This window comes from Monodon monoceros, unplaced genomic scaffold (assembly GCF_005190385.1).
Source record: "Monodon monoceros isolate NGI ecotype Baffin Bay Population unplaced genomic scaffold, NGI_Narwhal_1 Super_Scaffold_18, whole genome shotgun sequence".
NCBI lineage: Eukaryota > Metazoa > Chordata > Mammalia > Artiodactyla > Monodontidae > Monodon > Monodon monoceros.
The window spans coordinates 23,527,835-23,544,305 of record NW_021703774.1 but is presented as its reverse complement, the minus strand read 5'-3'; positions in this window follow the sequence as shown (position 1 = coordinate 23,544,305).

Sequence of the window (16,471 nt, the reverse complement as noted above, 5' to 3'; positions counted from 1 at the left end):
TGAAAACAAAAGTCAGATCATGTTATTTCTAAACTCAAACCCCTCTGATGGCTTCTCATCCCACTCAGAATGAAATCCAACATTATTACATTGCTCTTTAAGACCCAGCATAATCTTACCCCCAGGTATCTTTCAGATGTTATTTTCAATTGCCCTCTCCCTCTCTAATTTTATTCCAACCAAAAAAGGCCTCCTTTCAGTATTCGCCTAACATGACAAGAACTGTCGCATGTCAGACTTTGCACTTACCCTTCGTTCTGCCTGGAACACTCATCCCTCAGACATCCTCATGGCTCACTCCCATGCTTTATGTGGTTCTGTGACAAAATGTCACCTTATTAGGGAATTCTTTCCTGATCATCCTACCAAAATATGACCTATCCTGTTCCTTAACTTGTCTTAAAAGGACTCTTTATTCCCTTATCTTGCTTTATTTTTCTTCCTTGTACTTTTTATCACCTAACATATTTCTATTTACTTGTTTGTTTAATGATCTGTATCCCCCAACTGGAATGTAAGTTCTATGAGAGAAAAATCTTTGTTTCTTTAGTTCACCGTTGTATTCCCAGAACCTAGAACAGTTCCTGGCAAATAGTAAGTTTATGGTTAAAAGCATGGACCTTGGACCCAGAATGTCTGGATTAGAAACCCAGCTTTGCTACTTACTAACTGTGTGACCTTGAGGTAGTTACTTAACTTTTCTGTGCCTCAGTTTCCTCCTTTGTAAAATGAGGATAATACTAGTATCTATATGTAATAGGGTTGTTGAGGATTAAATGAATTAATATATGTAAGTACTTAAGATGGTGCCTATCACATGTATACTTTATATAATTCTAGTTATTATTTTTGCTTAATAAATGAATGGTAAACCCAACATTGTAACATGTATTCAGCAAAATACTATATTAATATCCATTTTTCACTAAATTGTTACCATACATACACCTGAAAATGACTTCTAGATTTTGAAATGAAAAAAATTAAATTAAAAAGGACCACATTTTCTGCAATTTCATCTAATTTATTAGCTATGGTGTTTCAAGTACTTTTAGACCATCTTGATATTACTAACCCATAGTAAAAATCAACTAGCTTACTTAATAATTGCATCTTTCATTTCTAAGTCAAAGCTTAGTCTTTATTGATAATACTTAGAAAATTTATATACTGGTTGCAATATTTTCTCTTTAACACTAGGTTCTGAAGTAGAAGAGCTTAATTTTCTAGCTAGGAGGTTGATAAATCATAACTTTCAGACCTGGAGAAAAAATTCTGAGGCACTTTTGTAGAATTATGATTTTCGTGCTCCACATTACCTAGTAGTGTTCAACGTCAGTATTCTTTTTGATCCTGTTAAAGAAAAAAAATTCATGGCACTTGTTAAAGATGGTAAAGCAAGGGGCTTCCCTGGTGGCGCAGTGGTTGAGAGTCCGCCTGCCGATGCAGGGGACGCGGGTTCGTGCCCCGGTCCAGGAAGATCCCACATTCCGCGGAGCGGCTGGGCCCATGAGCCATGGCCGCTGAGCCTGCGCGTCCGGAGGCTGTGCTCCGCGACGGGAGAGGCCACAGCAGTGAGAGACCCGCGTATAGCAAAAAAAAAAAAAAAAAAAATAGTAAAGCAGACATTATTCAGGCCCATTGCTATAAGTACAGGGACCACTGCAGTAGGAATTTGCAGCGGGGAGAGAGATTGGGCTCAACTCTGAATATAACATAGGCAAGTGGGAATTTACAGCCAAGGAGCTGGGTGGGAGGTGAGTGTATGGAAAATAATTAAGAGGAAACATTAGGGGTAAAGGGGATTCTAGCTAAACTAACCTAAAAGGATTCTTGCTGAAGACAGGCCAGGGTGATCAGACAACACCTGGGGGATGTTGGAGATTGAGGATCCTGATTAGATATCCAGCAATCAGATGTGGAGGATGCGGGTTCTTGCTAAACCAACTTAGCTGGGTTCTTGATAAAGCTGGATCTTACAGGGAAATGCACAGATGGGCCTAGGAGAAGGTTCAGGAGCCTAAAGTTTGGTCAAACAAGGAAGCTTGACAGTCAAGCGAAGAATCTTTTTCAATTCCTGGACCGTTTGGCGTATATATTAAACAGCATGTGGCTAAGAATAAAAACAACTCATAACTGTGTGATAGTCAAAACCAGCAGTTCAGGAGGGGCTGTTTCAAAGTGGGAAGATGCCTGAGCAACTGGGTCAGAGCCTGCACGCCTCCTCTCCACAGGCTGCCCAGTGTGAGTGCCCCACACCACCAGGGCTCTGTTACAGGAAAACAGTTGTTTAATATCTATTTTATCCCTTAAATGTAAGAAAGTAGGAATGAAGACAGATTCCACTACTGTTTTTTTGTGGGTTTTTTTTCAATTTTTATTTATTTATTTTTGGCTGCGTTGGGTCTTCATTGCTGCGCACGGGCTTTCTCTAGTTGCGGCGAGCGGGGTCTACTCTTCGTTGCGGTGCGCAGGCTTCTCATTGCGGTGGCTTCTCTTGTGGAGAACGGGCTCTAGGCGCACGGGCTCAGTAGTTGTGGCACGCGGGCTCAGTAGTTGTGGTGCACGGGCTTAGTTGCTCCGCAGCATGTGGGATCTTCCCGGACCAGGGATCGAACCCGTGTCCCCTGCATTGGCAGGCGGATTCTTAACCACTGGGCCACCAGGGAAGCCCTCCACTACTGTTTTAAGTACATTAATTTCCCACGACACCTTCGCAAACCACTGTGTGGGAACGCTGCATAGGGTGAGTCCCATTTCCCTAAAACATTTTCCTACTTTTAAAAAATTTTGAACATTTTAATAGATTTCGATCTTCCATTAGGTACTACATTCACATGATGATTTTTTTTTTTTTGCGGTACACGGACCTCTCACTGTTGTGGCTTCTCCCGATGCGGAGCACAGGCTCCGGACGCGCAGGCTCAGCGGCCATGGCTCACGGGCCCAGCCGCTCCGCGGCATGTGGGATCTTCCCGGATCGGGCCACGAACCCGTGTCCCCTGCATCGGCAGGCGGACTCTCAACCACTGCGCCACCAGGGAAGCCCCCCATTCACATGATTTTTAAACAACTATTCTGAAAAGGTTTGCAGTGGAAATTCTCCCCCTACTCCATGTCTCTCCCACCCACTTCCCAACCCCAATGCCCCCCACACCCCTACACCCTCCCAACTCAAATGCAACCACTGTTCTTAAGTTTTCTGTCTCTTTTCAAAGTTTCTTCATACATATGTAAGCAAATACAAACATACAACCCTATATTTTATACTAACACTCATACTGCACACTATGTTTTGTTTCTTGATTTAAGATTATGTATAGCTTGAAGCTCTTTCCAAATTAGTATGTAGATAAGTGTCCTCGTTCTTTTTTCAGTATTATGTTATGTGCATGAGCCATAATTTATTTAACCAGTCTCCTGTTGATGGTCATGCAGACTGTTTCAATTCTTTTGCTCTTTCAAATGAAAGCAACAGGAATAATCCTGTTTTCAAAATGTGATTGGTTTGGACCTAAGCAAGTCTGGGTTGGTGCACCAAGAAAGCAGAGCCAGTGCAGAGCCCGCAAGTGCTCTCCCTGTGCTCTGAGACCTGACACCCATGACTCACTGGTTCCAAGATTAGTCACGTACGCCCAAACACCCCATGGTGAAAACAGATCATTTCTGAAGCACCAGGAATGCACCATCACAGGCCGCAATCTGAGGAGGTCACTGGACTCAGACAAGTCCAACCCAACCAGCTAAGGGAATGACTTCAAGGGATTCCCAAGCCTGTTCAACTAAGGCAAGCCTAATGACTGTAATTAGCTGACTGCGCAACCATAAGTGATTAAGCACATTACAGAAGAGGCTCAGCTCCCCTCAACTGGAAGCATCCCAGCTCAGCCCGCTAGCAATGTCGGCTGCTTTCCTCTCTGTTTTCTTAGCCTTTGCAGCACGTGTCTGCCTTCACCGTAGGGTTATGATTTTTCTTTTCCAGATTAACTTCTTTTCAACACACTGTAGCATATGGACATTAGCCAAGTATGCCTAATCATTGGTTTAATTTTTCCACTTTAAAATTGAAATATAGGGAATTCCCTGGCGGTCCAGTGGTTAGGGCTCCATGGCGCTCTCACTGCCGGAGGCCCGGGTTCAATCCCTGGTGGGGGAAGAAGATTCCTGCAAGCCACGAGGTGCGGCCAAAAACATAAAATAAAATAAAATTGAAATATAACTTATATGCAGTAAAACGCACAGATCTTAAGTCTGTAGTTCATAAGTTTTCACAAATGAATATATCATGTAATTAACACCCCAATTAAAATATAGAACAAATTTCTTCCCTCCAAAAAGTCTTTCATGCCCTTCTTTCCAATCACCCCCTACCTCGCTCCAGGCAACTCTTCTGATTCTAAGTGAATGTTGTTAAGGAGAAATAACTGATTGTATGGCATGGATTGGGAAAGAGTGCCCTCTGAATTGAAAGAGCATGTAATTCATTCTCTTGTCCTGAAATTCTCAAGCATGTGTGGGCAGCCATTCTAGCTGCTGAATATGTTTTTTACTTTGTTCTCCCTCAGACAGTCACTGGATACTTTTTAAAACTTTTTTAAAATTCACTTAAATTTAGGAGTAGTTTCCAGATCTGGGCCCCAAGTTTGTAGACTAGAGCAGCAACAAATATACTGGAAGCTGAGACCCAGGAGCAGAGCTTAATTGTATGTCAATCTCTTGCACCGCGTCCTTCTGAGCTATCCAGGGTCAGGGTTTAAGAGAGCGAGGCTGTGAAGGGGAGTTTAGAAAAGAGAGGAGAGATGTGCCCCCAAACAGAAAGAGCTCCTGCTGCCAGGAACCTCAATCAAGGCAAGTAGGAGGGCTGCAAGGAAAAACACTTCAACCTAAAGGTGAGGACAGACCAAGGGCACACACAAGGCTCCATTTTGCCAATGATCAAGGAGGTCGAAAGTCAATGTGAAATTTCAGTACGAGTGCAGGAGTGCCTGGTTCCCTCGAGTGAAATAAGCAATCTCTGGAAGAGACTAGGAGGCGTGAACTTACAAGTCTGGATAGGGCAGCTTGTCCTACAGGTAATTAAACTCTGGGTTCTATTTTCTTTCTCTGAGCCAGTGAGAGCGGTGTCAGCTAGTCACCCTGGTCATGGTAAAGCATGTCACATAGTTGTCCCCACCCCAAGAACCCCAGGCGTGTGTGTGTGTGTGTGTGTGTGTGTGTGTGTGATGGGGAAAGGCATGCAGGGAGGGAGTCATAGAAGGGAGGGACGATAGCTGTATTGTTACAGGGCAGGTGTAGCTGAGAAGGAGAAACTCCTGCCTCCTGGTGCCGTGGATCCCAGGGAAGGATAGAGGACAGGCATTCTGCATCCATGAGGAGACCCCAAACTATCTCTTACCGAGAGTGTCTGGGCAGCTGGTGCCTGGGTGGATGGGAGAGCTGTGAATTTAACTGAGAAGCAGAGCTCCGAGATCATGGTCCTGGACCACCGGTGAGGAACGTTGTTTGCCAAGCTCAAAGTCACAGGAGTGGAATTGTCTTTCCTGAGGAGCCACAGAGACCTGGGGACTCATATGGCCACTAGACAGACCAGAGACCAGTGGTCCCTGCTTGCATGTGAAAGTCAGACCAACCCCACCCCCTACTTTGACCTGTGTAAGCCTTTGGGTTTGGGGACACATTAAGCAGTGAAGAAGCCCCACGGAGGAGATACTGAACTTCCTGCTAACCAGGCAAAAGGGGAATTAAGCCGGTTTTCTTTATGGGAGAAAATAAAAGACAGGCTCACCTTGTACCCTAACTTTGTGGGGCAGTTCATCCTACTTACTCAGGTATCATCTGAACCCCCCAGATTTCTTTGTACGGGGGTAACAGGTCCTGCCTAAGCAGTAACTTCTAGAAATTGTGCTCCAACTATTGCCCTTGCCTCCAGTGTCCTCCCTTCCTACCTGTAATCATTAAAATGCTACTCATTCTTTAAGACCTAATTCCAGTGTTACTTGCTACAACCCCTCTGATCACCTCAACCAGAAACAGTCTGTCTCTCTTCTTTACTTTTAGTGTACTTTGTTTTAGCATTTGCATGCCTCATTCAACTTTTCTTTTTATACCTTATAAATTATAAACTGCATATCTTAATACCTCCCACAGTGTCTTGTACCTAGAAAGTAGCCCTTAAATTAAAAAAATTAAAATTGCTACCAAGGTGTGGTAGACATTGGGAGTGTCTTTCCAACACCTCTTGTCCTCCTCTCCATTGTGTAGTCACCATGAGTGGCATTGACCTCCCCCAATTCCAGGGGTGGTCCCCTATGGTGTAGACCAATCCCAACGCACCTGCCAAAGTGATAGGTTTTTTTAGCCTGAGCCAGTCAGCGCATAGCACGCCCACAGTGATTGGTCCTGGGGGTGGTCCAATCAGAATGAAGCTAGGACTTACCCTCAGTGGTTAAGGGAAGCAGTAGTCCTTTTCTCCCCAGATTAGTTGTCAAGAAATTTCAACTGAGTTGGTCAGTTCTAACTGAGCTGCTGTTCACAGGCATCTTGTAACCACGAAGAAAGCCAGCCTAAAAAGGAATCGGGTGCACAAATGTGGAAAGGGTAGAGAGAATCAGAGACATGGAGCTGGAGCCCCAATTAAACCATATTAGAAGGCTTCCCTAACTTAACTTTTCAGCCATGTGAACCAATAAATTATCTTCATGGTTTCTCTTACTTGCACCCCAAAGCATCTGAGCCAGTGCATTGGGAAGGCAGCATTACAGTGAACATTGTGGGTTCACGTGTGTTGTGTGCACACAGTGTGCACACGCACCCCTTACCCCAGCACCCAGTCTGAATCTTTCCAGCGAGAGGGAAAACACACACACACACAAAAGTGAACACTTTAAAGCTTTTGCTAACAATTACCAAGACATGGAACTGATGTCTTTTGAAAAGTTTTAACTGACTTCTGTACTAAAAATGATTTGCAATTTTAACGTGAATTCTTAAGGATATCTCAGACTCTAGCAACTGGTAATAAACTGTGTACATTTTTTTCCTTAAAAAAATCATATATTGTTTGGGACCCTGTAATAGTACTTAAAGTAATAAAATCAGCCTTTACCTTTATGTGAAGTTTGTATTTTCAACATTTTTCTTTGAAGGTGAAATGGGGTTCGAATAATTGAAAGGCGATGTTGACTTTTTCTTGACTGGTTCCATGTCTTGACCTGCTTTACAACTTAAGATTTTCCAGCCTGCTTGTTCACTTGCTTTCTTGGCAAGCATCTCTGGGTCTCCTCTCTAGGGGCCTAACTCCTTGTGACCTGGGACCACATCTTGTGCCTCTTTCATAACCTGTGTCCTCCTCATGCCATGAGGAGTTCCACAGCTTCCCGAGAGCTGGTGGACAGCCCATGGAAATTTCCACAGCAGCTGCCCAGCTTCAGCCCCCCAGCCTGGGCCCTGGCCTGCAAGTCCTACCAGCCCACGTACACTGAGCCTGGCTCCGGGTCAGGTCTGCAGTCTATTTATGACTTCTTATCTCAGGGTTTGTGCCTTGGCACTTTGCACTCAAGAAACTTCTGCCCCTCCTCACCTGTCAACACATGTCCTTATCTAGAGAAGAGAAGAGTGGGGTGATAAACAAACTCTCTTCCTCCACGGCTGCTTAGATGGCCCTAATGTCTCCCTACCTTTGGTTCATTATTCTTGTTTTGGGGCCCAAATCCTTTGATGGGAACAAAGAAAACCTTCTGACATTCAGATAAAATATCGTTATGACCACTGATGAGTTTATTAATGAATTTGTTTCTCACATGCTTCCCCTTACTAGGGAAAATTTGTCTCCCGAGTGGAAGGAACCTCTTCCTCACTCCTACCAGGCATAATCCTGAGCTTAGCTCATGGGCAGAACGAGTCATTGATTGACCCCAAGGTCCCTGTGGGAGCCACTCAGGGAAGAGCTGAGCTCAGGAGGGACGAGGAGCACACAGTGCCCGAGGAGACACCCTGCTTGCAGCCCTGCAGCATCGTTCTGTCCTCCTGGGCGTGGAGTGAGAACAAGGGACCAGGAGCGAGAGACCCTGAGAACAGAGCAGAGCTCTACCGTCACACCAGGTCCCTTAGGTACGTTGCATAACATCTCTGGGCTTCAGTGTTCCAAGGTGCCAAATACCTGACCTACTACTTAATTCTTAATTTAATCTTAAGATATTATTACTATTATTTTATTTTATTTTATGTGACTCAGATGTCAGCTGAAGCCTCCCTAGATAAGACTGGTTCAAACGACCATTCCACATCCTGCGGAAGCCTAAAGTCCTGCCCCCCATATTTTGGCCAATTCTGGGAGGCCAGGGTGGAAGGTGGGAGGAGGCTTCTGTGCACAGACACCTCTGGCCCTGAGCCCCCGCAAGTGTGGAGTTCTATCCATTTGTGGACGGTCTTGCCATCTGTGTGCTGTCCCTGTCCAGAGCTGTGCCTGCTCCTTTGGGGAATGGAAGGGATCTACGTGACGTTAGATCAAACATTAGATACCTCTGTCCTCGGAAGTTCTTTAGCTATCCCGTCCTATGAGGACTTTTATCAGCTGATCTCACTCATGGAGTGGTCCAGCTTAGTGGTTTTTTCCTCTCCTCACCTTCCCATCTCTCCCACTTATCCCTTCCCTTTTAGACTGCCTCCAGAACTCCAAACTCTCACTGTATTCTGTAGAGTCATTGATTTCTCTGCCATTTCTTCTGCCAAACTCAGCCATTCAAACTCATCAAGGTGTAAAGGAGGCCCTTCCAGACAGCAAGATCAACCTCCCTTCTGTACCAGGCAATTGTGGTTGTACATGTTTTTTTTCTCACTCTATTAAAATTGCCATACGGCTTCTGCTAAATTCTTCTGCCGAAATGACAATTCCATTTCTTAGAAAGCAGAGAAAATAAAGAGGAGCAGCATTTTGGATCTAATTCTGCACAACCAGGGAAATTTGCTCGTCAGGTGAAAGTGAGAGAAAGCTCACTGTCACCCGGGAGTCTGGGACAGCTGGGAAGGGCCTGCTAGACGGTCCAGCGTGTGCCAACACTCAGAAAGAAGACTCCGTAAGTATTTGGAGAAAAGTTAGATGTGATTGGTCTTGTGATCCAAGAATAAAGGAAAGACAGCTCAAGCAGGACCAAGTGAAGTTGTAAATTACAAATGATCCCACAGGGGGAAAAGAGAAAAACCGTTTCCACAGTCAGATACACCTGTAGGTAGGTGAATGGGTCAGCAGGGTGTTCCTTTCCACACTGGCTGACAAGAGCTCTGGCATCTTCATCACATGACTTCCAAGGTTGCCCTGGGAGTCTTCTCCATTCGGTGTGGGAGATTAGTGGGCCCGGCCTGGCAGTGGCACACATACTTCTGTTCACACTCCCTCCTGGAACTCAATCACACGGCCACACCCACCTGCAGGGGAATCTGGGAATGGAGTCTAGGTGTGTGCTCAGAAGGGAGGGAAGAGCACGATTTTGTCCAGCAGCTAGCAGTCTCTGCCACATACTCTTTCACTTTTCCTTATTAAGTGTGGAAAGTTGAGGAACAATATCGGTAAGAAGATTTGAAGGTCCAAGTATGGAAGGAGGTAGAAGGACAGCACCTTGATGCCCCAGAAGAGCTCAGGTCTCCTGACCTGGATGAATTATACCCAAGGGTACTGAGGGGGCTCACAGACAAGCTAACTTATCTTCGGGGAACTGTAAAAAACAGAACTGCTACTAGAAGGCTGAAGAGGCAGGCACTGTCATCCTGATTTTCATAAAGACTAAGAAATTGGAATCTAAGAAATATACAAGGGTGAACTGGACATTAATATGGGATGAGCGGCTCAAAGGGATAATCAGATGGACGGTCTCGAACTCTGAGAAGGAAAGCATTGACCCCTGATAGTCAGCATGGCGTCCACGCTAACCTCACTTTCTCTTTTGAAAGAATTATCTTTAACAATGTTCATATCCTTAGACTTAATAATACTCCTTCAGGAAGTTTGTGCTATGGAATCAATGCAAATTATGGACAAAGTTATTTTGCACAAAAAGATGTCACCGTTTTATTTATAACAGCAAAAAATTAGATACAATCTAAAAGTATAGCAATAGGGGAATGGTTATGCAAATTATTAATCATTCATACAATGAACTATTACACAGCCTTTAAAACTATTTTCGAAGGATGTTTAATGATATGAGAAAATACATATGAAATACTGTCAATGAAAAAATCAGGATGCAAATACCAGAGAATATATGCTCTCAGTGATGTGAAAAATACCAGCACAGAAATGTGATGAAGGGAATATGCTAAAATGTTAACAGTAGTTATCTCAGATAGTAGAATTATTAGTCACTGTTAATTCCTCTACATACTTTCCTATATTTTGTCGCAGTGGGCATGTATTACTTCTACAAAAATGGGAAAAAATCTATTTTCTGAAAAAAAAAAATCACCAAGCTGGTAGAGCAGGTCAACCACACATATAAATAGGACATCATGGGACTTCCTGGTGGCACAGTGGTTAAGAAATCTGCCTGCCAATGCAGGGGACACGGGTTCGATCCCTGGTCCGGGAAGATCTCACATGCCACAGAGCAACTAAGCCTGTGAGCCACAACTACTGAGCCCGCCTGCTGGAACTACTGAAGCCTGCGCACCTAGAGCCCGTGCTCCGCAGCAAGAGAAGCCACCACAGTGAGAAGCCTGTGTGCCACAACTAGAGAAAGCCCACGTGCAGCAATGAAGACACAACAAAGCAAAAAAAAAAGGGACATCATGATTTCACAAGGCATTTGACAATGTCCTTCAATACTACTCACTTCACTGATAGATAAGATTGTGACTCAGCATGAATATAGGTGGTTGATAATCACAGAATGACCATACCGCATCCAGAATTAGGTTTCCTGTTCAATATTTTTACCCCTGACTCAGGCAAACATCTGCCCTATCCAATATGCTATCCACTAGCCATGTGTGAGTAATTGGCTTAAAATTAATTAAAATTAAATACAATTTAAAATTCAGTTCGTCAGTTGCACTAGCCTTATTTTAAGTGTTCAATAGGCACATGTGGCTAGTGACCATTGTATTGCCCAGCTTAGATATAGAGCATTTCCATCACTATAGAACATTCTGTTGGGAAGTGCTGATCTACGGATAATGATTATCGGTTTCACAGAGGACACAGGCTGAAGGAGAGTCAGCTTCCCAGGTGATGACCACGGGCTGGCACAATGAGCCAGGTCTAGACAGATGAACTTGAACAGTTCTAAGCATCACATCCTCCATGGGGGCTCCAAAATATGACTTCAGATGTATAGCAGAATGGAGGGGGGTTCATTTTTGTTGAAGAAAAGCTCCATAGGTATCTGTGGGGTATTGCAGCTAACCAAAATAATGAGCTCTTGAGTTGAGCTAATGAGGTATAAGGTTCAGAACAAGAAAGTGATAGTTGAAAGCTACGTTGGTCAAACTACACTGAGAATTGCAAGTGTTTTTCCTTCAGTGGTGTTTCAGAACTAGAATTGGCCAGAACGAAACTGATGAAATAGAAAAAAATATTTTGCATCACTGGAGACTGCTGTTGGTTATGAGCAGATCTCAACTGGGAATTAGCACGGAGTATGGGAGGGAAAAAACTGTTAGGAAGAGTCCAGCTACTAGGTTTTAACAGCTTTGTGCCTTGTTTACTAAACCATGAGATAATAAGTCAAAGTTGTGAGACTGGCGAGAAACTGTTAAGATGGTGCTGCTGTGTGTGGGGTGGGAGGGGAGAGAGAGAGAGGGAAAGGGTAGCGGGGAGAGAGAGAAACTGAGACTATTACCCTTGAGCAAATGCCAGAGGTGATCAAGTGATATTTAAGGATTTATGGCAATCCTACCAGAACTATGAAAACAGCTTTGTTATCAAATTGTTTGCAAGAAAATTAATTCTGTTATTGTACATCTAAAACTTTCTATTCCCTAACCCTGATTTAAAGAAAACAGTTCTTATGTTAGTTTAGAACTCCTCTTTAAAAAGTTCTTTTTCGATAATGTGTGATTTCCCCAAAATGCAACCATCATATTACAGTAGAGTAGACAGAATTGTATTCAGTTTTGGGTATTTCAGTCCAAAAGGGATGCTGGAGTACTTGAGCGAGTCGAGAGAAAAAGGAGCAAAGTGAATAAAGTTCTAGAAACAATGGCTACAGAAGATGTTTAGAACAGAAACTGCTGTGTGTACACCTGGGAGAAAGGGGAGTGATGGAAACTGGACCTCAGCTCAACACAAGGAAGGGCCTTCCAACAGTCAGAGATGATTGAGCGGCTGTAGGAAGTAGTACCGGGGTGAGGAAGGCTGAGTAAGAGGCCAACCTGAGTTGCATTCTGGAACTTTCTAGCCATGTGACCTTGGGCAAGTTACTTAGCTCTTCTAAGCCTCAGTTTCTTCACCTGTAAAAGGAGATAATAACTCTTAGTGTTACTATAAGAATTAAATAGGGACTTCCCTCGTGGCACAGTGGTTAAGAATCCGCCTGCCAATGCAGGGGACGCGGGTTCGAGCCCTGGTCCGGGAAGATCCCACATGCTGCGGAGCAACTAAGCCCGTGCGCCACAACTACTGAGCCCGCGTGCTGCAACTACTGAAGCCCACGCGCCTAGAGCCCCTGCAGTGAGAAGTCCACACACCCCAAAGAAGAGTAGCCCCTGCTCGCCGCAGCTAGAGAAAGTCCGTGCGAAGCAGCAAAGACCCAACGCAGCCATAAATAAATAAATAAATATATTTTAAAAAAAGAATTAAATAAGCTAATGCGTGTCTAGTGCTCATCATAGTGCCTGGCACATGGCAAACCCTCCATCAGCGTTACCTATTGGCCATTATGATTGTTCATGGTGATCAAGCTCCTTGTCTCTGGATGTTCCAACAGAGTCTGCTCGATTACTGATTGGAATCATAGGACAGATTTCTGCATTGGTAGATGGTTAGGATGCGCTGTGCCCATACTAGCAACCTGGAACTTAAGAGGCGATGTATGAAAAGGATTCTGTGGTCAAATCTGTTGACAAATGCTGGAAAATGCTGTCGACATTCAACAGGTTTCTTTATACTCTGTGACTTCTCTGAGCCTTTAATACACTACCCTGAGTTTTAAATCCCCATCATACTTGGCCACAGAACCCTTTTGCTTAGAACATTTGAGGGAAGAGAGTGTTTTGAACACATTTTAGGAAATACTGAATTACATGATTTCTGAGATTCTTTCTGACCCTGACATCTGAAAAAGTTGTGAATTTCAAATGCAGTGAAGTTTACAGCTACTGTTTATTGAGCACTTACTATGAGCCACCCACTGATTTGAGCACTTTAGATACCTGTCACATGATTCTCACAGTAACCCTATGACATTTCATCACCCCTTTTTTACAGTTGAGAAAATTGAGGCTCAGAGGTTAAGCTACTTCCCCAAGTTCACACAGCTAACACATGGTGGAACCAGGAATACAACTTTGCCTGCTCTCCAAAACCCTGCTCTTAACTGCTAGGCCATGCTTCAGCAGAAACTGCTGATTTTTTGTGTATCAGTGGGTTGACTAAATATGATGACGACTATTTAGGGGAAAAAAAACAATGTGGGGTTGGCATAATAGTAGAAGGGAGAAAACACAGTCCAGAAGCCAGGAGACTTGGGACTTGAGGGCTTGTCTTACAAATTTAGATCTTATGCCTTTTCTACTGACCAATGTTCAAGCCAGCTATTCATGCCAGGTTGCTTTAAGGTTGTTGGGAAGAGGTCATTAGCTAACAGAAAGTGAGAGGATTGTCTGTATTAAGTGACCACAGGCTCTCTTTTTCCTTTGCTAGAGGTTTCCACGGCTGTTGAAAAATGAGGCCCTTCACATATGCCCTTTACCTCTACCTTCATCCAAGATGCGATAAAAGGAGAGAAGAACTCCTTTGCTCCCTCTCTCGCCTTACTTACCCCTTTATTGTGTTAACTACACGCTACTTAACAGTAAGGAGGGCAGGATCCTCCTTCCTTGCGGGCAGTGCTGAAGAGAAGGAGCACGTCCAGATTAAAGCTGAGAACCTGGAAAATGGGCTTCTCGGCTCAGCTCGACATCGAGGTAATGTTCATTCCCAAACATGTCAACCTCTGCCATGTGGTCCGTGTCTGGCCTGGGCCTGGATCAAACCTAGTCCTCTCCTGGCTCCTCGGCTCACTGGGAGGGAGCACAGGGGTGCTGCACCTTCTACAGGCAAGGACTTGGGTTTATCACCTTTGCTTCCCCAGCACCACTGGCCAGCCGCCCGACAGGAGCTCAGTGCTGCAGGCTGAACCCTGAATACCGGGGCTAGAGGGCCTCACGGTGGCTTCTGGCAGAATCTGCTGCCCTCATGTGGCCATCCTGGCTCAGAGATAGCAGAAGAGGAAATTCAAACCCTTGAGAGGCTGGGAAGGACAGTTGAACTGATAGCCACCAGGTGAAAGTAGCAGCCTTGTGTGTGTTGGGGGGGGGCGGTGAGGGGAGGCAGTGGTCCTCCAACTTTTTGGTCCCAGTACCCCTTTACACTCACAAAAATTATTGAGGACCCCAAAGACCTTTTGTTATGTGACTGATTCTCTCCTAGAAATTACAACTGAGAATATTTTAAAAATATTGATGTGTCAGTTCTTTTAGAAGTAACAATAAACATTTCATGTTAACATAAATAACATAGTTATCAAAAGAGGTGTATTTTGCAAAACAAAAGGAAACTTTAATAAAACGAGTGGCATTTATTTACATTTTTACAATTCTCTTTAATAGAATACAGTAGTTCAACAGAAGACAGCTGGACTCTCATTTCTCTTGCATTCAGCCCCTTGCAGTATAGTGTCATGAAACTTCTAGAAAACTCTAGCACACATTCGTGAGAGAAGGAGAATGAAAGAGGCAAAGAATATCTTAGTATTATTGTGAAATAGTCTTGACTCTAGGGGGCCCTGGAACCACATTCTGAGACTAGTCCTGACTCAGGGTCCTCCTCTATCAGCTCAAGAGCCCAAGGTCGGGGAAGCCCGGAAGGGAAGCACCCTAGGTGACTTCTACTCCAAGAGGAAACTTCCACAGAAATAGATAGGAGAGCCTTCTAATTTTCTTTCTTTTACATTTAAAACAGCTGGACTGATGTGAGACAGAAAAATTGGGAGAGTCAGTGTTTCTCCATCAGAGACAAGATTTTTAAATTCTCTCCAGGCTGAGGGAGAGAAGGGTGTGCGAGAGGAGATGAACAGAAAGAGGTTCCGGCAGAGTCTGTGGGAAGAGCCCAGGCCCCTTTGCCCCCCTCTTCTCCCTCATTAGGTTTCTCTCTAAAGGAGGTGGCTGAACCCCAGATAACAGAGGGGACCTGCCCCCTCCTGCCCAGGACCCTGGGGACCACAGGTGCTCAGAGGTCCTTGTCCTACCTGGCATATGGACACTCAAGGGAAGAGGTGGCCACACGGAGGTACAGGCAGAAGGACCCAAGATTCCTCTGGGTTTTCTGTGGTCCCAGAGAGCAGCACCCTTCCTGTGCCCGGAGAAGGGCACGGAAGCCAGCAGAGGGGCAGGGAGGGAGAAACTGAGAGGGTCCCCTAGTTGGGACAAGGGAGTGTGGTGTGCATCCTAAGGCCAGAGATCATCTCAGTCAAAACCAAAGGAGACTAACCACGAACAACCCGAAAAGGAAATTAAGAAAACAATCCAACTGATAACAGCATCAAAAATAATACAACATTTAGGAACAAACTTAATCCGGGAGGCAAAACTACAAAACATTGCTGAAAGAAGCTAAAGAAGACACAGATAAATGGAAAGACATCCATGTTCATGGACTGGAAGACCTAATAGTGTTAAGATGTCAGTACTACCCAAAGTGATCTACAGATTCAACGCAATCCCTACCAAAACCCCAATGACATTTTTTGCAGAAATAGGAAAAAACATCCTGAAGTTCATATGGTATTTCAAAGGACCCCAAATAGCCACAACAATCTTGAAAAAGGACAAAGTTGGAGACCTTGTACTTCCTGATTTCAAAACTTACTAAAAACCTACAGTAATCGAAACAGTGTTGTATGGCGTAAAGACAGATCAATGAACAGAATAGAGAACCCAGAAATAAACCCTTGTGTATATGGTCAAATGATCTATGAGAGGGGTGCCAAGACCACTCAATGGGAAAAGGATGGTCTCTTCAACAAATGGTGTTGGGAAAGCTGGACGTCCATATGAAAAAGAATGAGGTTGAACCCTAATGTTACATCATACACAAAAATTAACTCGAAATGGATTACATAAGACCCCCAAACTATAAAAGCCCTAGAAGAAAACATAGGAGAAAAGCTTCATGCCATTGGATTTGACAATGATTTCTTGGATATGACCCAAATGTACAGGCATCAAAAGCAAAAAGAGACAAATGGGACTTCATCACACTTAAAAACTTCTGTGCATC